A 23,982-nucleotide genomic window follows, 5' to 3' on the forward strand; every position below is an offset into this window, starting at 1 on the left:
CACATGTTTGGCCAAAAGGCACGGTCAAAATGACTCTAACACAGATCTCTTTATTCAATCATTCGTTTGTTGTCCTACCTTCGCGGAATATGGTTTTCACGACGTCGATATAGTTATACCTTCTGACCAAAAAAGAATATATATTACGAGGAATTGGGGAGAAACAAATGATACTAGGAATTTTCACGTTTTTTTAAGGCATTCGATCTAATTATTCATAACGTTTTAAATAATAGCATAGATAGTCACCGTATTGAAGGCGCAGCCCTTCCTCTCTTGAAGCATTACATGACACATGGGCGTCACTTCGTAATTTTAGCACGATTCTGAGGTAAAACTGGCAGAAACGGGCGTTGCGCCGGGTGAGCATATAGTGTTTGTATATTTTCATAATATACATGCATGAAACAGCCAATATTAATTAAATTACGGCCAGTATATATATATATATGTACTGATTCGAATATTTAAGCAGACTCTCTGTTTTTTTTATTTCCCAAATGTCAGCAACGATTGCAGAGATACGTACATGTCCGGTAAACATTTCTCTTCAGCTTAACGTAGAAAAAACACAGGGAGTATAGTTTCATCCCCGTAGCCAACATTTTCGACTATTCCACATTTCAGCAATACCGTAAAAATGTACCATTATTCAAATTACTTGGCGTATATTTTTCCGAAACTACGACAAAAAACTGCCACATAGATAATTTGTATACTGTCTAGAGCCATAGTAACTATTCGTCGCCAGGGTAATCATCTTCCAAGAATCATTATATCAGTCCATATAAATTAGTATTTTTTGCGATAGCAATTATATGGACATTGAAGGAGCATTTCTACCGTGAGCGTCGCCGTCGCCGTGCAGTTCTGGCAATGAAAAGGTCGCCGCACGCCGACTGCTGCACACTGAAGTGAAAGAGTGCGATGGTGAGCCTTCGAAAACGGCTTCATGTAGCGTGTGCGAGAGAGGAAGGCAGGCCGGAATCACGCCCTCTCGTGTCGCGCGAGGCACAGGGGTGAGGCGAGGCATCGGGGGGCGTCCTAAAAGAAGTGCTCCGCTTTTCGTAATTTGTGATCTTTAATTTCATAATTTGCCATTTTTTTGCACTTTGACTCAATTAGGCTGTTAGATCTGCAGTCCATCCTCTTTCCCCGCGAAGTGCTGTATATTTGCTTCTATTTTGTTCCTGGGTGTGTTTCCTACAATATTTATAGATTACTTTTCAACATTAGTGACCCTAATAGTACTTTCTGCCACGTCAGAAATATAAAAGTTGCCGCACGTATACTGAGCAGCTACAGCGTCTACATACGCATGCTTAGTGCACCTGTAGTTGGAGCCCTGGCATGCGGCCTTTCACTCATCACTCAGCTTCTTTCTCCCTACAGTCATGTGCACATTCCTCTGCGTCATTAAAGACCTCTGCTACGCTGTGTATTCAATATCCCTCTCTCCCACAATGGCATTCCCTTGTATATATGTGCCGGAAGGTGGGCACTTTTTCAGTACACGAAGAAGTCGCTTTTCGATGCACTGAAAGGCACTCAAGAGCAGGTAAGACTTCTTCCTTGCACTGCGGGTGGTTTATTCTTTAGCTGGGATAAATAACAACGGTAACTTTGCCACAATATGGCCACACGGCCCAGCTAAAGCTATGAGTAGGCTGAGCTGTACAGAAGCTGATAGAAAAGTTTCAGGACATCCATATTATTGTGAGGATCGGCCTGTTGAACATCATGTTTAAGCTGTCTCTCTGTTTCACCAAAAAGAAGCAATGCAACTGATTGAGGAATGTTGGAGTCGGTTGAGAGATATGCTCCATAATGCAGATGTTTCCCTCACGCGTTGACACGGGAACCTTCCAATGAACATTAGCCGTAACTTTCAAACTTGATGCTAAAGCACAATAAAAAATTTTGTAAACCTCTATCAGAGCTAAGGCACTAAGACCTTGATATGATATGATATGAATTTGTTATGATATTCCGAAAGCTCTGTTAATAGCTTTCTCTGCTGTCATTTGGTATTTTTCTATAAAACTGACAAAATAATCATATGCAGCAATCCTAAAATTCAGATTCTGCACCTGATCTGAAGGAGTTCGCGTTTGGGCTTGGTTACGTTATAAACGATATTCTTACATCCAACCCCAGAGCACCGATGAGAGCGGTTCCGTGCCCTTCACATTGTATTCGCTCTATCTATGCTGTTTTTGCTCAACGCGCGGTGCTGCAGCCAGCCAAAGAGCACATAAAAATTCCTAGCTTTATTCAAGAAAAATCGCCTTTCTACAGTTAGCCTTCAATTAGCAAGCGCAACACATGAAACAATGGGCACAGCAGAGCTATTTGTTAGTTTGCCGCCATCTTCCATGTTTGCAAGGTAATAAAGGTGTAAATTTTTCCACCACGTAGAAGAACTCTTTAATGGTCGCCTTTTCTTTCGGTGGAAAGGCAGATCGTTTCCTTACTAACCGCAGTTCTTCAGTGACTATCTCGTTAAGCTGGTGAGCATGGTGTCATTGAATAACTTCCTGGCCGTGGGAGCCGTATCGTGAAGAAAGCCTCATGCGAGAGAGCTCATATAGTTCGATCTAATAAACATTGATGAAACCGGAGTTGTGAATACTATTGCTGTAGACGATCCAGACGCGATCACATCGACGGCCTACTCCCCGCTCTTTCTTACATTACAAGGGGTAGTCATCGACGCTCGCAGGTGTGAACACTCGACGCGACTACCCATGCCCAATCAAACCACCAGATCATTGCTGGAATCAGAACCGAGCAAGCTGTAGCCGAGGCAGGCCTCCTGTCCCACTACTGCTGCGCAGAATCCTTGGATGATGCAACGGAGAGCATAAAAGCGTGCTTCACATTTCGCCAGAGCCATTGCTGTGGGCGATCCAGGCACAATCACATCGATGGCCAACTCACCTTACTTTTGCGCATTACAGGTGTGCAAAACAACTTCATTACCTAAATGTTAGCTTCGTGCCTGACTCGTTCTCCAGCTATGGGCGATGATGGATCTGATGCGGGTACCAAAAATACTGGCGAAACAGTATTCGAAAGAAGGCCCACGACAGTGAAAGAACTTGCTGCCTTGTTTTTGAAGCTGAGTACTCAGATTGATAACATGGGTAAGAACGTAAGCAGTGAGCTTGTTTCCCTTAAGAAGTCTACAGATTTTATGAGCGAAAGCTTCGATGAGTTTAAGAAAGAGCTTGGTAATGTGCAGAGGGAATTAGGCAAAGTGAATTCGGAACAAAGACGACTTAAAAGTGAGAACAGCCGCCTCAGTAAAGAGTTACCGGCTACTAAACATGAACCGATGGAACTGCAGCAATACAGTTGCAGAAGAAATCTTGAAGTGAAAGGTATCCCCAGAGTGCCTAAGGAGTCACTGTCGGCAGTTGTTACCACCCTGGCAGCAAAGGTTGCTGCGCAGGTGACAATGGCTGATATTGATGTCGTACACCGCGTTCCAACAAAAAACAAAAATCAACCAAACATTATTATCAAATTAAAGTCCTGCGCACCCCGTGACAACTTGCTTCAATCTGAAAAAAAAGAAGCCCGTCTTACTGCAGCCGATTTTCACCTGACAGAACGTACACAGGGTTCATAAATGAGCACTTGTGCACTAAGTACAAACTTTTGCTCGCAATGGCGATTGACGCAAAAAGCAACACAACTGGAAGTATGCTTGGGTATCAAGAAGACGAATATTAATGAGGAAAGCGGAGAATTCCGATGTCCTCCACATCTTCATGGAGGCTGACCTAGACCGTGTGGCATAATATCCGCAATATCCTGACGACATCTTCTGTAGATAACTTAACAGATTACATAGACCACACTCACTGCTTCAATGAAATGTGAGAAGCTTAGAAAAAGTTTTTAATGCTCTTCTGACGCTGGTGGCACAGTAGATACCACGTATTACGTCATAGGAGTCACGGAAACTTAGCTAAAGCCTTGTGAAAGTTACAACATTCAAAATCACGTTTTTCTCCCGTGTCCTAGAATGGCTGCAAACAGGGGAGGAGGGGTCGCATTCTATTTTGAAAGCTTACTCGGGTGCAGGCTTTATTCTTCTTTGAATGGACCTACTAGCGGACACTCACTCATGAAACGCAAAAATTGCACTTCAGTTGACTCAACAGCATGATTTTTATATAATAGCGGCAGTGATGACAGAAACTTCGGTCAGGTTGAGTGAATTGTTGTTCATTTAGCTTTAGCGTGGTGTCAGACATCGGTAGATGCACAGGAGGGCATGTGGTTTTATGATTGCGTCCCAGTAATATCAAGTGCGGCGTTATCTTTAACCCCTAGAGCTTCTTTAATCCGCCGGACTTTCGGCAGCGTATGTAAAACTTTTTCAACCAGTCGTTATCATCATGTGAAATTTTCACTTCCACAAGAGCGCGCAGTCAATTTCAGAGAGACCTTTAGCAAGAATTTACTAGCAGCGTAATCTATGACCTAAGAAATACCGCCTGTGAAAATGCCATTTTTAAAGACCTTGCAATATTGTGCAACACGGCGCATTACTGCCCAGTACTGTATAAGTACTCTACGAAGCATGTGACAGTTTAATGTCAGTCAAAGGCCCATGATCAGACCACCTTTGAGTAATAGAGTAATCAACTGTGACGAGGCTTGTGCATGCTCTGCAACTTCACAACCACTATTTCGAGAGTGGAAGCAATGAAGTTAAAAAGTTCTTGGTGCAGTACACAAAACGAAATGTTGCCTGTCACGCACGTGCCTACCTTTAACCACATTTATGAAGCCATGGTTGTATTGCATAGCATGGGAATCACCATGGCTAATACTGATGTCAACAAATCCACATGACAATCTTTGGGTGGTCTAATTTGCAGAAGATGGTAACAAGACTCCAGGCGCATATTTCTTATATTTCAAGTTTTTTACTCTCAATTATTTCACTGGAAATAAGAAATTATTACTTCTGTTCATGTTTGTTGAGGCAGCCTGTTTGAAATTCTACATAATCATTATCAAAAACTCTGCGAGCAATAAGGTCGGCTTTACTTCCATTAAAACACCCATGAACATGATACAGTCTAATATACCATGGCATGCGTTGCGACTAGTACGCCTTGAAATATAACGGTGAAACATAAAAGCACCAAAAATGAGACGCATCTCTAGTGGTAAAGAAAGAGATAACAAAGGCAAGGAACACAAGAATCTCCAGAACAATAGATCAGAGTCTTGGGAGCACCTACCACTACTGTAGTACCAAGTCAGGCAGGACACACCCCTGGCGCCTGCCTATGTTTTCTCAATCTTCGAGAGGTGCACTGAAACATGACGAAACGCACGTATAATGTGCAGGTATTAATAGATTAAAACGTGTCCATGGTTTCGCAACCTTGCATGATGGCGCAAACTATTGGTCTGTGCATGGTGAAGTAAGAACCGTGCTTAGGGGTCAATGTTTACAACTTCTCTAGGGAACACGGGTTGGACATGTCCTTCTAATTGCGACGTAGGTGTCGCTTCGACGAACATTGTCAAGCAGTCAAAAAACGCTGCGGTTCTGGTACTGCTGAAAGACCCCAAAAATTTCCAGCCAAATGTATCTGTGTGCTACATATGTACCGCGTAACTTTAGGAAACAGGTAGAGCAATGTGGTGCAGAGGACAAACGGGTATAACCAATATTCTAGTTTGGGTTAAAGTGAAAAAATGGAGCCGCGCTAGCAATGTAATGTTTAGGGCAGCTAACTTGTGGACCATTAGAGTGGCATAATATGTGTGGAGGAAAGGGAAGCGTAGTTAAGGACGGCACAAAATTAGGTATGTTGATGAAATTAGGAAGTAGTATCGCCACTCAGCTTCAGCTGAAGCGGGACAGGGGTATTTGGAGATTGCCACGAGATGCCTTCATCCTGCAGTAGACACAAAAATATGCTGCATCTCCTCCTCCTGATGATTATTATGACGATGCATCGCTTGTCAGTATGCCCATGCTTCATAAGTCAAGTGAGTGATCTAAGAACACATTAGCGTACAAACTTTCATCAAAAGTCACAGTCGACCACGGCCGATTCATGAGAGTTCAGGGTGCATAAAAGCACGGGATATATGGCAGTAATGTGGCAATATAGAAGCCCATACAAGACTCCTTACATTGTTTATTGTTTACATTCTTCTTACATTGCTTACATTGTTAATTTTATAAGTCTAGAATGTGCCGCTTGCGGTCATTGCGCACCTGCAGAGTCAGTAGTCGTTAAAAAGGGCCAGCGGTTAGAAACATCTACCAAAGTGTGAGAAGAAGGTAGGAAAGCTTCGCATAAAAAGGCTATGTGAACATTGACATCATCTCCGTTAGGCGCTGGTAACAGAACAATTAAAGCATTGAAAGCGTGACGTATTCTAAAGATGGAAAACCCGCAACTATTTTCGATTGGCTGATGTAGCACGTTTATAGGTACCGAACCGGAAGCATTATTTTGTTTGTACAATCAGTGACTTGACTTACCTTATGCAATGACCACGTGTGATACCTCACTGAATATTGTTCCGGTATAGTAGTCGCAAGGTAATAGCGAAACCTTCAACTTTATGTCATCAGTATCGTTCCGTCATATCTGTTGTCAATATTATGAACCACCATTATTCCACAGGCAGCTACAAGATGCAGCACAATGTTATTGTATTTTTCTTCTGGGCGACGCTCCTGGAAGGTATGTATGGCAGTACAGGCAATGTGAATATACGTATGCACACGTTCCATCAATAAACTTAGGCTAAATAAAAATCAGATCAATAGCATTGAAGTGTTAGAAACCCATTAAAAACAACCTTTCAAAAACGCCGTTGGCGGAACTTGGCTACTGAAAATTGGTGCGCTATATCGGCTGGCTGACGAAAACTGGGAGTGCGGGGCTGTACGTACCAAAACCACAATCGGATTATGAAGCATGACGTAGTGGCGGACTCCGGATTAATCTACGCGGTGTTCTTTAACGTGTCCCAAAATCTTAATGCACGTGCGTTTTCTAATTCGCTGCTGTCGCAATGCGGCTGCAGTGGTCGGGATCAAAAGTCTTGGGTTGAATATGTGGCGTCGTACGAAGCAGAACATGTTGGACGGGATATACATAAGGACGTCTTATAATTTCAAGGGTGGCAACATGTGTGGTGCAACCACAAATTCGAGTGAACCAGGAACATCTCCACATATATTCATGGTGCAAAGCTTGCCGAGTTCTTTTTGCGAGGTCGCCCATATTCGGCATATGAAAACAATGAAAATGGTGTCACGCAATGTTGAAGAGATCGTTATAAAATTAGAGCAATTCGGATTGAAAGTTTCATTGTTGTTTTTGACAATATCACCGTGAACAGAAAAAGCAGTGGCAATGTTTTCAGAGCCACACAAGCTTCAGGTTGTACACCGCCACCCTGCAAATCAATCACGACCACTGTTCTACGTGGTGGAGGCTGAACATCTTTAACGCATTCTCAATAATTCGATTAAACAGGATCATCTGGGTGTTTGCCTTTTTGTCCACACTTTGACCTACATTCTTACAGTGTTAATCCTGAGCGGACCATGACAGCTTCATTTGCAGACCTTCACGAGCTCCACATGCAGGATTCGTTAAATTTTCTTTTTAATTCTTAATGTATGTCAATTTTTCTTTAATTTAGGAAACCGTTGAGTTCCTAATGCGAGTAATTTGGAACGTCAGAAGATTAAGCTAGCTCTGCAAGTTTTTAGCACACAGGTTTTTGAGGCTCTTCCAACTCACTGCAACTAAGGATTTATCTATCATGCGCAGGGAACGGCAGACATCATCAGAATAATAATTATGTGGTGGAGTATAGTTACCATAAGGACTACAAACAAATGTTTTCATCGCCGAAGTATCCTTGAAGAGCCAATTTCCTGTGCAGATTATAACCCTAAGCTTGAATTTCTCAGTTCATTTGTTACGTGACTTGACTTGTGGGAATTTTATAGATACCACAATGGTGTGTGCATTAAATAAAGAAACGCTTACTGCATTGAGGTTGTCTGCATATTCAGTTTCAGGATTTGCAAAGCACTTTATTGGAGAGCTTGGGCAAAAGAATGTTCTTCTAGGGAAAACTCAGACGGACTCTCTCGAAGTTTGGCCTGCGCAGGCAGATGGCAGGTGGTAACTACCATACATCTGTCCACCAGCTTTATGAAACTGAGGAGAAGAAGCGGTTTCAGAATACTCTCCCAGTGATAAGTTCAAATGCTTTCACGAGCATTAAAAGAAAATTCAGTTTAAGTGCGAAAACTACGATCTGCTTATGAGGCACGGCGTAGAAGGGGACTCGAGTTCTTCAACGTCTTAAATTTAGGAAACCCATCTAAGCCCCCATCAAGATGCGGCCGCCGTGGCCGGGATTCGATACCCCGACCTCTTCCTCAGCAGACCAACAACATAGTCACTAAGCAACCACAGCGCGTGCCTTCGGAGACATTAAAGAGGCAAATATTGCAAATGATGCCAGCACCTCTTATACCTTAACTATGAAAAACGCAGACCTCAACGGACTAAATGCGCAGGTGCCTGTCATTGCATACATTGCTGCTTACTGTGCGTACACTGGACTTAAAGAAGAAACAAAATGCGACAGTTGCAAAGTCAGCTTACGTGTACCAAGATGCGATACTGAGATGAAGTCAGACATGCGTCCACTAGTCTTTCGATTACATCGTGGTGGTTTAAAGTTTCATTCTGTTTCCATGACCAGTAGTGCCACGTATGCGCATGTTATAGTGAGCAAGCTTGTAGTGTTGAACAGTTCCAATAAATTATTCCAAAAATGCAAACAAAGCAAATCCTCAGACACTTAACAATTCAAGCGCTTCCAAAGTTTGAAGAGTTGAAGACTTGTTTAAATGGTCACAAGCGTGACACACGCATGCAACCATTTGGTTGCAAATTATGCTAGAAATATTCTGGTGAATAACATGTGCAAACGACTGAACGCCGTGATGGTGTGTGTTCCCCTTCTCCTTCATCTTTTCGCGCTGTTCTCGTGTAGAGTACGCCCAGAATAACCCAAGCCGCCAAGGCGTTGCAACGGAACGATGTATATTGCACTGTAAAGGAAGAGAATGGCAAAAAAGTGAAAGGCCAGCGTACTTGAGAAATAATTGTTTTTACGATGTGGTTCCTGTTGTTGTATTCGTCTGCTATACTATGTTTCATGTTTTATATGACAGGCTTCACTTCTCATTCAACTTAACAATACTTTGTAAAATATGTGCAGTGTTGCACCCTCGCTTTGCACCTTCAGAATTTTTTTTATTCCTTGTATTGCCTTGTTTATTGTGCTCTGTGTTAAAGTGCTCCGCAACGGCAATATGGAATGCACTGCTTTTCGCTTAATAGATCATCAGATATTTTCCTACGCAATAAAAATTTGTTTTTAACATCGATCTTGCCGCTCTTGTGAGAAACTGTGAAAACTGAAAGCTTCACAGCTTCCACAAACGCAAATGTTATTTCATAATGCGTCGGTCTTCGTTTCATTATAAAAAAAAGTAATGTGTTTAGATGCTGCTGATTTGCGATCTGCGAAACACGGCGAGTTTCCGCTGGAGCCTGAGCTGCACGTTCGGCGAAGGCCGCCAAACCGTCCGAGCGAGCCAAGCGGGAGGGTGCCGGCGAGTAGTGACGTACTCAAGGTAATCTCACGTGACACGCAGGACTGAAAATCTATCTAGAGGGTGTTGACATTAGATTCCAAGGTGGGTTAATGTAAAACACAGCCAAGGATTCGACCGTCACAAATTTTCAGGTAACTTGTTTTTATGGAGGCCAACACTGAAAGAAAGCCTGTAAATAAATTGTCCTCGCTGCTGGAGGTCAAAAAAGTACAAAAATAAATTTTAGAATTAGAATTTTTATTTTTATTTTTGCTTTTTAATTTGCGATTATTCAGGCTATCACATACTGAATCTAAGTAAAATTGTATCAGATATGGTGCAAGTTGTGAAGAATAAAAAAAAAAACAGTGAGTACTTACAAGCCATAAAGACCTCCAAATTGAAATAGCGTGCGTTCTTCTCAATTTTGTTTTATATTAACGCTCTAAAATTTGTTCAAAAATTAATTACTACATTCTGTCTTATAGCATACCAATTTCGAACACTACGTGTGCTTGGGACCAAGGTGAAGTGTAATTGGTGTAAGCGTTTGATGTATCTGCTGTATATTGTAAGGAATATGTGGCCCACTATTTCTTCCTTAGTTAAGCAACATACACTAGCGCAAAATTGTCTACAGAGTTGTCACTACGAATCCGCATGTACGTTCGTGGTAATGACGTTCGTAAATGTGGAATGCTCGGGGCCGCTGCATCGTTGCAGCAGCACACGTGCGTGAGTGCAAACCCCTCGAAAAAAGTGGGATTATGCCTCCATGTCTTCTGCTGCCCTCCAATTAATAATAGCACAATACACAATTTAGACACCTGTGCATGAAGCAACACACACACATTATATATATATATATATATATATATATATGAGCCAACCAACACTGACACCAAGGACAACATACGTAAACTTACTTGTGCCTAATAAATGAAACAAAGAAATGATAAATAAATGGAAAGGAAAGTGGATGAAAAAGCAACCTCGCGCAAGTGGGGAACGATCCCACAACCTTCGCATTTCGTAGGCGATGCTCTACCAATCGAGCGACCACGGCGCCGTTTCGCCATCCACTTTGGTGGGTATTTATGTTGCCTAGTAGAACCTTAGGAGTCTTAGCCAACGCCACCACTCGCAGAAGGTTGTGGGATCATTCCCCACCTGCGGCAAGTGGTTTTTTCATCATCCACTTTCATTTCCATCAACTTATCGTTTATTTATTTCATTTATTAAGCACAAGTAATTTTCCCTATGCTGTCCTTGGTGGCAATGTTTGTTGGCGTATTATGGTATGTGTATGAGTATGACTAATAAAAATCGGGACCCTCGGTTAACCCCCTTTCTTCTCTTAGATAGATAGATAGATAGATAGATAGATAGATAGATAGATAGATAGATAGATAGATAGATAGATAGATAGATAGATAGATAGATAGATAGATAGATAGATAGATAGATAGATAGATAGATAGATAGATAGATAGATAGATAGATAGATAGATAGATAGATAGATAGATAGATAGATAGATAGATAGATAGATAGATAGATAGATAGATAGATAGATAGATAGATAGAAGCAACTTACTCTTGAATCTATTTCTGTCCGCAGGACGAATGGGCCGTGTCCTATTTGATACTGATCCCGCCATTGATGAATGCCAACAGGCACCAGAACAAAAGGACGATTGTCCTGGAGTTGCTAAACTGATGTGGTACTTCAAGCAAAGCGAGGGGAAATGCGTCCTTTCCACTAATCTTGTGTGCGTTGACGTGATCAACGCTTTCCCAGATGAAGAAACCTGCAAAGAAACCTGCGATCCGGGTAACGGACCTCTTTTACTTGAAGAAGATAGGCAGATTGGCGAGCTGGTAGTTTTCCATATTGCTTAAAAAACAGCGCGAATATGTACATTGGACAATAGATTAGGGGATGGCATACATACGGCGCTCACCTTTAGTAACTTCATTTGCCAACATACCTTCAGTAAACAGGCTACATTCTTTAAATACAAAGTACCGGGGTTCTAACATGGAATTTACGAATCTTACGGAATATTCTGGAATCTTTTCACATCATTATTGTCGTTTCTAGGACAGGGATCACCAAAATCGACGACAGCAAGCTCTTTGCAGAGATTATATGTGCCTAATCAGAAATTTGAGAGCTCGAGCGCTGTGTAATTAATTTCTCATTTACGCGAAACATATTGAGTCCACCATGCCAAACTATTCCAGCTAACGTCAGCCATGGTTTAAGAGTATGCCTATGCACTGTAGGTAAAAACGAGGTGAAACATATTGTTGACGACTGTCTAGAGCAAGACGCGCTATCTTTCGTATTCTGCTTAACTGTATAATTGGTAAAGGATAACTTCATGAATATGACCATTAGTTTAGAACTTTCAATGAGAAAGATGTAGAGCTTACTCTAAAGCATCTAATTCAGAGCTTTCTAACTTCCTACTCGTTACATAATCATTTCTTCTGCATCCTAGAGAAAGCCCTGAAATATGAAAAAAAAAGACAACATGCAAGTTTCCGCGCCACGAATGCATTGATGTGAAAAGCGCCGCGCATGAGCAAACAGCGCATTTTGCCACGTGTACTGCCTGGAAAAAGAAATGGGCATGGGCAGGACACGTAATGAGGAGGGAAGATAACCGATGGTCATTAAGAGTTACGGAATGGGTTCCAATGGAAGGGAAGCGTAGCAGAGGGCGGCAGAAAGTTAGGTGGGCGGACGAGATTAAGAAGTTTGCAGGGACAACATGGCCACAATTAGTACATGACCGGGGTAGTTGGAGAAGTATGGGAGAGGCCTTTGCCCTGCAGTGGGCATAACCAGGCTGATGATGATGATGATGACTGCCTGGTCTGCCTATCGCTGTCATGAATCGCCATGAGACTGAGCCTATCACTCGCATGAATCCCACAGCCAGCGCCTGCGTCATGACCTTGTCATATGTTACGCTGCAGCATACAAACAGGGTCCATCAATTCACGGAGTTTCTTACAATAATTAACGCATTTTAGCTGGTCATGAAACTTCCGCGTTTCGCTATGGGAGAGCTTCACATAGACCCTGCATTGGACGCGTCGCGGTGCTGGCGCAAGTTATTGCGCAAAGGTGCACCGCCTGTATCGGCGTGTGATAATTCTCGACACAGCGTGCAAATCGCCACCCGGTTGCTGCACAGTGTTCTGATACTTCAGCTCCGTCAATTTCGACAGTACAAGAGCTTGCTTTATTTCCAATTTCAACTGCGTTGGCAACAGAGCCTAAACTCATAGTTCTGATTTTACACTTGGATCACTCCATCGCTAGAAAATGAGTACAGACAAAGTTGACGTTGCATAATTATGTAATTGCGCGTAAAAGAACCTGCGTCTCGAACAAACAAAGGTAACCTATTGATAACTAATAATTACGACTTTATTGATCTATGCTAAGTATTACTCAATTATTGCTTGATCACCGCTAATTACTAATGCATGAATTCCTAACCTGATTAACATATAATTACTAAACTAATTATTATACTTATAACTAACTGATCAATGTTACTAACTAATCTAACAACATTAAATAAACTGAATAGTAAGTAACCTAACAAACTACAGCTGCCAAATAAGCTAACGAAATATATAAGTTAACTTAGAAAGCTAATTCACGAATCAAACTAACAAACTTAACCAAATGAATGACTCAGTTATCTAACTGAAATAACAAAATTATTCTCTAGCACCCTACTTAACTGTATTGATTAGGCAAGAATAATTACCTTACTAACTAATTTACTAATAATAACAATCACACTGGACTACCTAACCGGGTATAAATGATTTATTCAACTAACTAGACAAAGTGCAAATAGAGACCGCCGAACGAGACACTTTGCTCAAGGAAGACGGCTAGAGGGAAGGGGGCGACGTCAATTATAGAACGGTGCCGTGTATAATTTAAACACAAACGCATCGCACAATAAATTTTTTCGCCAAACAAACATCCGCGGTAAATTACCTCATCGAGCCAATGGAAGTGCCTTCCGACCAGCGCTGTTGCGGCCAGAAAATTGTCCACGTCTACCGGCCCAAGCAGTGCCATGACCCCCCTGTCTTTCTCCTGTCCTTAGGTCGCCGGGTTGGCTACTCTTTCGGTGGGGAGTGATTGTACTGAAGGCACTGGGTAGTGGGCATGGCCCTGGTGAAAGAAAAGACGACGAGAAGCGCTTGCTTCCCGTTTCGATATAGCACTGACCTATTTCAGCCTACCGCTACAAACCTAGAATTAGTGCTGCTAGGCAAACTCCCCCATTGCAATATCTATAGAAGTAATGTTCACTGTTCATGTAGACCGAGAGATATTCAGTGCCATGCCTCGTGTGTCGTTTGTACTAAAGGCAAATCGATCAAAAACTTCCAAAACCAATTGCACTTGATGCTGCGCCAGCGAAATTGCATTCCCAGCCTTCACATTCTGTTTGTAACTAACTTTCACGTGAACTAATTTCTCTGATAATCAGCTTTCTCACTACTTGGAAGGATGCCTACTAAATACTGCGACCTACTATTCCAGCAGGTTATATCTCAGGGTATACAAGCAGGTGGGTTGGTTCTGCTCATTGGTCCGGTTATTTCTGATGCATTTAATATGTGTACAGGCACCACTACATAGAAGCGAGGACGACTTTTGTGAGTCGGGTGCGAATACACAGTGTTCAAAATATAATTTTTTGCGAAAATGGACATCATTTATCCGCCGAGTTCATTGCTGCATGTGATTTGTACGATCACCTTTATTCCTCTTTTTTCGAGTTACAAAATAATGCCCTTACGATCATCTTTAGTCATGTTCCTTTGAATTACAAAATAATCTCCTCGTTGTACCCTCGCAAGCTTTCCGCTACAATATTGCTGACTGAATGTGAACTACATCCCTGTTTGTCGAAAGCAGTGTCTGAACCATAAATACATGAGCGGTCGTGGGTTCTGGAGAATGCACCGTGGATCCTGATTGATAGGTAACACGGGACTAAATATAAAGCTTCCCACTAGGTTCCTCGGTTGTGAGTTACTGGTATTTATGTGATATCATCTGTGTTGATCGTTCTTTCATGTACGAATAGCAGCGTTCCTTATTTTGTTCTTATAGGCCATCTCCTTCGTACTTTGAACACTCGGCCCACACTCCATAGATCAGGTAATATTAGCTTAAGCGCACTTTTGTTTGTGGGGATATTGAATGCTGAATACTTGCAAAAACAAAATAGTTTAAAAAATATCGCTGATATTCTGGCAACTCAGCACGAATTCGCTCATATAAAAATTCAGAGAGAGAGCAGCTTTATCCCTGTTAGCGTCCGAATGTTTTATAATCTCATCGAGCACGCAGCCTATGGGCTTTAAGAGTGCTATTGCTCTTGATTGAGTCGTAGGCGATGGCAGCAAAGTTGAATGTTTCTCAATATTTTTGAAGAGGCTAGGAACGAAGAAATGGTGCAGACTGATTGGGCCTGTAGCACCCGAGGAAAGCTTTGCTAAGCTAGCTCAGACACAAAGTAAGAGATCCGGTTTCAGTGTGACCAAAAAACATCAGGTAAGGTTTAGGGTCACTCTCATAACGCGCGCTACATTCACAAGCACTGTCAAAAACATTTCGTCCCAGATAGATGTTAATTTGCTTTCCTGCTCTTCGAACAGCGACAAAGAATGTTGAATTCCTGCGCCTTTACTATTCATACCGCGTTTTTTTAGCCGAAGGTAGCGCATAACCTTCTATTAGGCCGATGTAAATAACAAGAAGTGAAGAACAATAATGAGGGAGTCATGCTCATTCACGTTTCAATTCAATTTTCTTAAGCATTGTTCATTAAGTACTCCAAGAGTATTGTTACTCAATCTACAATCTTATCGACAAAGTCGCAGGCCCATGTGCCTGTACATTCACTGCTCATAATTAGTACTTAGGTTTGCCTATTGAACTTTTAATAAGCAGCAACGATGAAACATTTCAGTCGAATGGCTCGCCGACGCTTATCCTTGCTATTTCCATCAATGTGGAATTAACACAAGCAAGCCTTTGGTCCCCGGTGACAAGTGCCTCTACAGCTGAGCTCAAAACGCTGGCCCATTTTGCTCGAAACGCTCAACTCTGCGTGGTTCAATTATTCGCTCCAAGGGGGGAGGAGGAAGGGCGGGAGGTTCGCATAGCACTTCACCACACACGATTAAATCCGTATTATAAACCCACAATTACGTAGTATGAATCGCTAACAAATGAAGCCACAAACGTTAACGAAAAGAAACCAGACGGGCAATCCAGAAACGTGCGATCCACATGTAACTTTGCCCTACCGCGACGGCGACGGAAGCAGCGGCACAGCGCAACGAGGATAAAGACAACGGGACGATAGGCCAACTAGTGTGACAAAATGCGGCGATGTAGAGAAGGGTACCAAGACTTCGAGAGCGCCAAGTCCCAAGTGGTGTTCTTACAGTACCCCCTCCTCACCATTCCCTGGTACCATTTCGTTCCGCACATCTCAGCCTCGGTTATATATTTCGAAGATGGCCCCCTCTTGATTAAACTCTGGATCTGGTACTGTTCTCGCAAAGAAATCTGAATTACCCATGTTGGCTTAATCGTAAAGGAAGGGAAGTTTTACAAGTTCGCAATACAGCGTTAGTTGTTTAAGCGGGCAAAAACAACAAAAATGTGTCCTTAACCTTGCGCTCGATGACCATTGCGTCTTTCTTTTTCAGATACCTACTATGACGAAGCAGAGACTGCGTCTCCGCTTGGCCCGTGCGTCGGGCCGCTTTCAAGGGGAAAGCGCTGTCGAGTCCCTGGAGAACCTCGTAGAGGTCGCCGCATAATGTGGTACTTTAACGAAACATCGAACACATGTCGTCAGTTCACCTACCGGGGATGCGACGGAACTCCTAATAGGCATGAGGACCAGGAGACTTGCCGAAAAACTTGCAAACCGAGTAAGTGATAAAGTAGATTTGCACAGATTCTTCCAATCGATATATATATATATATATATATATATATATATATATATATATATATATATATATATATATATATATATATATATATATATATATATATATATATATATATGCTCACGTTCTATTCAGTGAAAACTTGTTCCCGAAACGGAACTGCTTGAGAGCAACCCATATTTATTGCCGGTTTTGGTTTGTTCTCAATAACGAGGCAGCGCTATAGCAATTCCGTTTCCCCGTTATTGGTAAAAAAAAAAGTTCGCCGACGATTACGACACTCCCTAATCCGCAATTTGGGCGCATATGCGTACGTGTTTTAATTTCACTATAAATTGGCGTGCGCAGACAATCTGTCTCGTGCGGCTCGTTGCAAACGTCGCGAAGTGTGCCACGACTGCCCCGTTAACATGGAGATCGCCAGAGCCCGCGCGTGGGTGACGCGTGGGCGCGATTCAGAGCAGCGTGCCCCCGACCAATCTACAACACGACGCGCGCTGCTCTAGCGCCACCTCGTAGCCGCCATCGCGGCACCCTCCTTTCCTCTTAACTAAACGTAACAGCGCAAACATCTAAGACGAGCCACAAAAAGAAAGACAGGACACACACTGGCGCTGAGTAACAACTTATTTTTTTCCTTTCGCCGTCGATGCATATACACACACACACACACACACACATATATATATATATATATATATATATATATATATATATATATATACACGATGCACATATATATATATGCATCGACGACGAAAGGAAAAAACAAGTTGTTAGTCAGTGCCAGTGTGTGTCCTGTCTTTCCTTTTGTGGCTCGTCTTAGATGTTTGCGCTGTTACGTTTAGTTCAGAAGTATGTACCAATTAGGCCCAAATGAAGTGGTACTGACCCTCCTTCCCGCTTAGTCGTTCGTGCGGTCACGTGCTGGTCGACTCGGTCGACTCGGAACGAGCGCATAAGTGCTGCGCTCTAAAGCAATTGCAAAATATGACAATTATAACAAGTGCAAACGACACCAAATCATACAAACCAAACATGCGTGAGTAAGCTGGCGCGAGAAGACGGTAGTACGAAACGAACGGTCCGGCTAAAACAAGATGCCAGTAGGACGTCGAGCTGTCGGGTGAGTTCGCATGACACCAGTTTCCCGCGCACACGTCACTGTAGAGGCTGCTCTCATTGGTCTCCGCCGTTCACGGCTTTTATACCGCTCCGAGTTCGCTTTTTAATTTTTCGCTTTGCTTGTTCGATCGATTACACCACCGCCACCCCCGACGGTCACCGCGGGAACGCCAAAGGGCTGCGCTCTAAAATTATCACGTATACGCATTTGCTCGCGAACATCAAAATAATTGTTTAAAAAAATGCACCTTACAGTAATGTTCCAAGTGGCCTTCAGTGTGGATTTGCATGTATATCCCCTAAAATGTTTATGGCAGAGCAGGCTCTTCACATATATAAAACATGATTTCGCATACAGAAATGGTGCTCATAATTTTCTTATATAAAAATCCGTAACAAATGAGTTCGGAATGGGCGCGTGACTGACAGCGCGAGGCACCTTGCGTGCATTTGCGGGCTTCTTTCAGGACCGGAAAAACACTTTTATTTTGCTCGTATCGAGCTACAGAAAGCTGTGTCGGGAGATTCGCATGATGCTATACAATTTTCTCATTGACAGTTTTCATCTATATATAATATACGAGAACTTGATTAGTTAATTAAGACTGATTATCTAATTAGGCAAAATGCAAGAATATCTCAGTATTTCCAAGCGACTGAAACAATATTACCGTAAGTCAGTCCAGCACATGACATTTGCATATTTTGAATTTTTGGCTAAGGTTACGTAGGACAGCCTGTATATATACAGTGTGTTTCACTTAACTTGGACCTAGCTTTAAATATATACAAATGTAACGTAGCTCGATAGAACGAAGGTGATGTTTAACGTCGCTTGTAGATACTATGATGTTGTGCCACTTCGCATAATCACATAATTTGTGTTAATTATTCAACTTCTAAAATATTATAATTAGATGAAAAGTGCAAATGATAAAATTGTAGAGCAACTTCAAGAACGGGCATTCCTTGCAAGAGAAATTGAAACACCTAATCAATGTTTTACCAGGATTCACTAGATAACTTCTTAAATTATATATTAATGATTTTAAAGCATGCAGCAATTTACGAATGGTAGCACCTGATTTTGCAGGGCATATTACCATTGATTGGAGAATAGTCTAGAGGAATTCGAAATCCCACAAGTAACGCCGGAAGAAGTAAGGAAAGCCTTGGGTGCTATGCAAAGGGGGAAGGCAGCTGGGGAGGATCAGGTAAGAGCAGATTTGTTGAAGGACGGTGGGCAGATTGTTCTAGAAAAACTGGCCTCCCTGTATACACAATGCCTCATGACCTCGAGCGTACCGGAATCTTGGAAGAACGCTAACATAATCCTAATCCATAAGAGAGGGGACGCCAAAGACTTGAAAAATTATAGACCGATCAGCTTACTGTCCGTTGTCTACAAAGTATTTACTAAGGTAATTGCAAATAGAATCAGGAACACCTTAGACTTCCGTCAACCAAAGGACCAGGCGGGATTCCGTAAAGACTACTCAACAATAGATCATATTCACACTATCAATCAGGTGATAGAGAAATGTGCGGAATATAACCAACCATTATATATAGCTTTCATTGATTATGAGAAAGCGTTTGATTCAGTCGAAACCTCAGCAGTCAGGGAGGCATTGCGGAATCAGGGTGTAGACGAGCCGTACGTAAAAATACTGAAAGATATCTATAGCGGCTCCACAGCCACTGTAGTCCTCCATAAAGAAAGCAACAAAATCCCTATAAAGAAAGGCGTCAGGCAGGGAGATACGATCTCTCCAATGCTATTCACAGCGTGTTTACAGGAGGTATTCAGAGACCTGGATTGGGAAGAATTGGGGATAAGACTAAATTGAGAATACCTTAGTAACTTGCGCTTCGCTGATGATATTACCTTGCTTAGTAACTCAGGGGACCAATTGCAATGCATGCTCACTGACCTGGAGAGGCAAAGCGGAAGAGTGGGTCTAAAAATTAATCTGCAGAAAACTAAGGTAATGTTTAACAGTCTTGGAAGAGAACAGCAATTTACAATAGGTAGCGAGGCACTGGAAGGGGTAAGGGAATACATCTACTTCAGGCAGGTAGTGACGGCGGATCCGGATCATGAGACGGAAATAATCAGAAGAATAAGAATGGGCTGGGGTGCGTTTGGCAGGCATTCTCAGATCATAAACAGCAGGTTGCCATTATCCCTCAAGAGAAAAGTGTATAATAGATGTGTCTTACCAGTATTCACCTACGGGGCAGAAACCTGGAGGCTTACGAAAAGGGTTCCGCTTAAATTGAGGACGACGCAACGAGCTATGGAAAGAAGAATGATTGGTGTAACATTAAGGGATAAGAAAAGAGCAGATTGGGTGAGGGAACAAACGCGCGTTAATGACATCTTAGTTGAAATCAAGAAAAAGAAATGGGCATGGGCAGGACATGTAATGAGGAGGGAAGATAACCGATGGTCATTAAGGGTTACGGACTGGATTCCGAGGGAAGGGAAGCGTAGCAGGGGGCGACAAAAAGTTAGGTGGGCAGATGAGATTAGGAAGTTTGGAGGGTCAACATGGCCACAATTAGTACATGACCGGGGCAGTTGGAGAAGTATGGGAGAGGCCTTTGCCCTGCAGTGGGCGTAACCAGGCTGGTGATGATGATGATGATGATGATGATGATGATGATGATTACTATTGAAGAAGTTTTGAGGATGCCATGAATATTGATATACAGAGTGTTTCAGTGGACATTTTGAAAAATTTTTGAAAGTTGCTTGTGCCTAGCAGCACAATTCTACTTCACCACTTCTAACATTTTTGGAAGTGTTCGCTGAAACACCCGGTATGCACCATGAAACGCGCGATGGCACTGTTGTTTTACTTACTCCTTGCGTTTGCTTACTGCTTACTTTTACCTTTTAAATGCTTGCTTTAAATGCGTAAGTATTCTTTGGCGAGCTCCGCAGTCCTGTCACGCGAAAAATGCAATGCCTTGTTTGTGCACAAACATGCGTAATTTGCAAAGTTAAGTCATTTATACGTTCTGATAGCATACATATAGATGATTGGAAGCTTTTAGGTGATAAGAAAATAATTTGAAGCAAGAAAAATTATAAGTAGTATACACATAGAGATACATAGGGCTCCTTGAAAAACGCATGCGGAAGCTTATAGTAGGGGTGGGCCAACTGAAAATGTGTTTGTGGAATAAAAGGGCTTGTCCCTCGGTGCGACTGGTGGAACTTGTGGAACGCACACGGGGCAGACAGAGTCCCTAATTAATGAGCTCATGTTGAACCACGGCTTGAATCAAGAAAGCCTTAGGCTGGTTGACAGTCGACACATCGGGCACAAGACGGGCTGGTGACAATGCTTCTATTTCACGACGAACGATACGTGTCAAAGCGTATGAAGCAGGCGTTGTAAAGTCTGTGGCGGTTCTTCACATTATGAGGATGCGCCTGTGTTGGGGAGCCTGATGCATTGCTCGGTGACACGGCGGGATTTTGCTCGTTCGCATCACCGACACTCTTTCACTATGGCATCCACGGCAGCACGATTACTCAATATCGGAAGGCTGAATGCGTCGTCAGCGATACCTTTGAGTAAGCGCCCGATCTGGAACCCTTTGGACATGCTACCGTCAACTTCGCGGCAAAGCGCTAGAATATCTCGAATATACGAAATGTATGATTCAGTAGATGAGTGCGCACGAGAGCCAAGTTCTTTTTTAGCGGCTAGCTGATGACCGATGTGCTTGCCAAACAAGTCGCCCAGTTTATTTCATTTTTTTTTTTTTTTTTTTGCATAGGTCCCAGCTGGTGAGCACGGGCTTATGCGCCTCATATCAGACGCGTGCGGTTTCCTTAAGATAAAATACCACATTTGTTATAAGGATATCGTCCAACCCGTTCGGTTTGCTGACGCAACCGTACCATCAAATTCAATCCTGAACCAGACCACCAGCGTTTCCCAGGGCACATAGTTGACATTCGTGGAGTGGGAAGAAGTCAGATTCAGCAAGCGCCGGGTACTTCGGTTCGTCCGACAGCCACCTAAAACACAGTCGCGCTTCGTCGCCTAATACGCTGATGCCAAAGCGCAGCATCGCACAAAATGTCCGTGAGGCGAATCTACGATAACAGTAAACAATATATAAGGGCCGATGCCATGTCGCCGTTTCCACACCCTCTAGCACGTTTCTTCAGGTCATTGCGTTCAAGGGCCCTGATGAAGCAGTGGCGATACTGTCACGGATTCCTTCATTATATCATGTTTTCAAATCATATCTATCTATAATACACCTCAACACTCACTGTCATTATTTTAAGTCGTATATCATTACGCACTTTACAGCGACTGTGTTTAGGCCACTATGAAGCCACGCTACAGTGGGCATTTGTCATTGACCGCTGCATCGGATACTCCATATCATTGCTTGGTGCTCTTTGGTCGTCATTGCTCTTTGCCCCCCCCCCCCCCCCCCAAAATAAACCTACCATCGTCATGACTTTATGCTGTTCGCAAACGCTGCATGCAGCGCTTAAATTACTTCTAATACTGAACGCCTGCGTGATCTCTTTCCACTCTGGTGTGAATGAAACATCTGCTGATTATTGAGTGCAGTTGAAAAGAGGAATTAAGTTTTGTCACGTTTCACAGTACTGTGTTGTTCTGTTTCGCAGGATGTATGCATTTTTTCGTCGCTCCTCTGAGCAACACAGTTACCTTATAGTTGACCAGTGAAGCTATGCGAATTGGCTTTTCTTTTGGCAGCGCCAAAAGTACGGCCAACGTTCAAGGCACATTGGCGTCGACAGGTTTCGTAACATCTCCTTTTATATCTGTCCTCTCTCTTGTCCGTGTCCATAGCGCTGTTCACGCTTGAAGTCGTTAAGAAATGACGATCATGCCTGACAATGTATGAACCCAATAACCACTAACTATACAAAGATTTCTTATGTGCTCTCAAAGCACAACTATTAGCCCTCCGAAGACATGACATTTCTCTTTCCTAAAGAAATGTCCACATACTGACGTCAGTTTCTCCTTCCCTTCCAGAGCCGGCGTCGAAAACAAAAGAGAAGCCATGAGCAAAGTACTAGAGATTAGTGATTCACGTTTTCAGCGGATTTAAAATAAAATTTCGGATAGGCGGCGTTGGAGATCTGCGTTGTGCATCACTTGCATTTGTTTAATTCACCTCGTAACTATACTGTCACTCACTCTTCAACCTCTGGTATTTTTACGTTCTGTTGAAGCACACAACACCGAGAGCTACGCTGACTAAGATATTAAATTTGTGCTACGATTTCTATTGAAACTCTTCTGCTTGACGCCCTATCATATGGTCTCTCAAGGACCGGAGAATAGTCATCTACTGTCAATGTAGAAAGGACTGCTATTACGTGCAGAAATCTCGCGAGGGGTCGCAATCTTGGTTATAAAATCTTGGCCTCTCTTTCCCAACCACCGTCTTTCTTAATCACAACAGGCTAGTATCTTGGTTGAGTTAACTACGATCCGGCATGCACAAAATCATTTCTTTGTCTGCATATTGTCCAGAACTGTGCTAGAAAAAAAAAGCGACAGGCCAGAGTGCTTCACAATTTGGCTACACGTGTCCTACCGACCTTATATTAATAATTTAAAAGATACCTTGACCAGGAACGCGGGACTACAAAACAACTCCGCTACCTCTACCACGCGGCTCCCAAAACGTACACAGGCAAACTGACTACAGGCGCTCGACAACGGGCCAGCGCCGCATTACCCTATCCGGCAACTGAGTGATAATTTCCACTCATTTACGAATTCTGCGTACTTTAAGGACCTGGTAGCAACGACAACATCGTCTTGCGGCGAGACTCCTTTGCGCAAGGGCCTTCAAAACCACATGTTCGCAAAACCCAAAGGATTGTTTTCGCCATCACGGCTTACGTGCCTTTAACACCCCTGCATAGCTTCGCTATTCCTTATAGTACTGAAGCATCGGCGCATCTGTAAAACCTTTACATTGACACAATGAAGGAGTGGAAAGGTGAACCGAGAAGCCCGATTTTAAATAGTCATTATCATATGCAGCCAACCAATAATTAAGTAAAGAAAACCGCAGGGGTATTTGTTATTTTAAGTATTTGTGATTTATTTGTATTTGGGGTTTTAAATA

The 23,982-nt window shown here is 42.7% G+C and overlaps 1 long non-coding RNA gene across 1 annotated transcript; it reads left to right on the forward strand.

Annotated features, from left to right (window-relative positions):
• Positions 1 to 1,502: 1,502 nt before the first annotated feature.
• On the forward strand, positions 1,503 to 11,498 carry LOC126534528 (uncharacterized). Its single transcript, XR_008612927.1, has 3 exons — positions 1,503 to 1,558; positions 6,672 to 6,731; positions 11,303 to 11,498. It is a non-coding gene; the product is annotated as an uncharacterized lncRNA (long non-coding RNA).
• The last annotated feature ends 12,484 nt before the right edge of the window (positions 11,499 to 23,982 follow it).

Source organism: Dermacentor andersoni, chromosome 7, assembly GCF_023375885.2.
Source record: "Dermacentor andersoni chromosome 7, qqDerAnde1_hic_scaffold, whole genome shotgun sequence".
NCBI lineage: Eukaryota > Metazoa > Arthropoda > Arachnida > Ixodida > Ixodidae > Dermacentor > Dermacentor andersoni.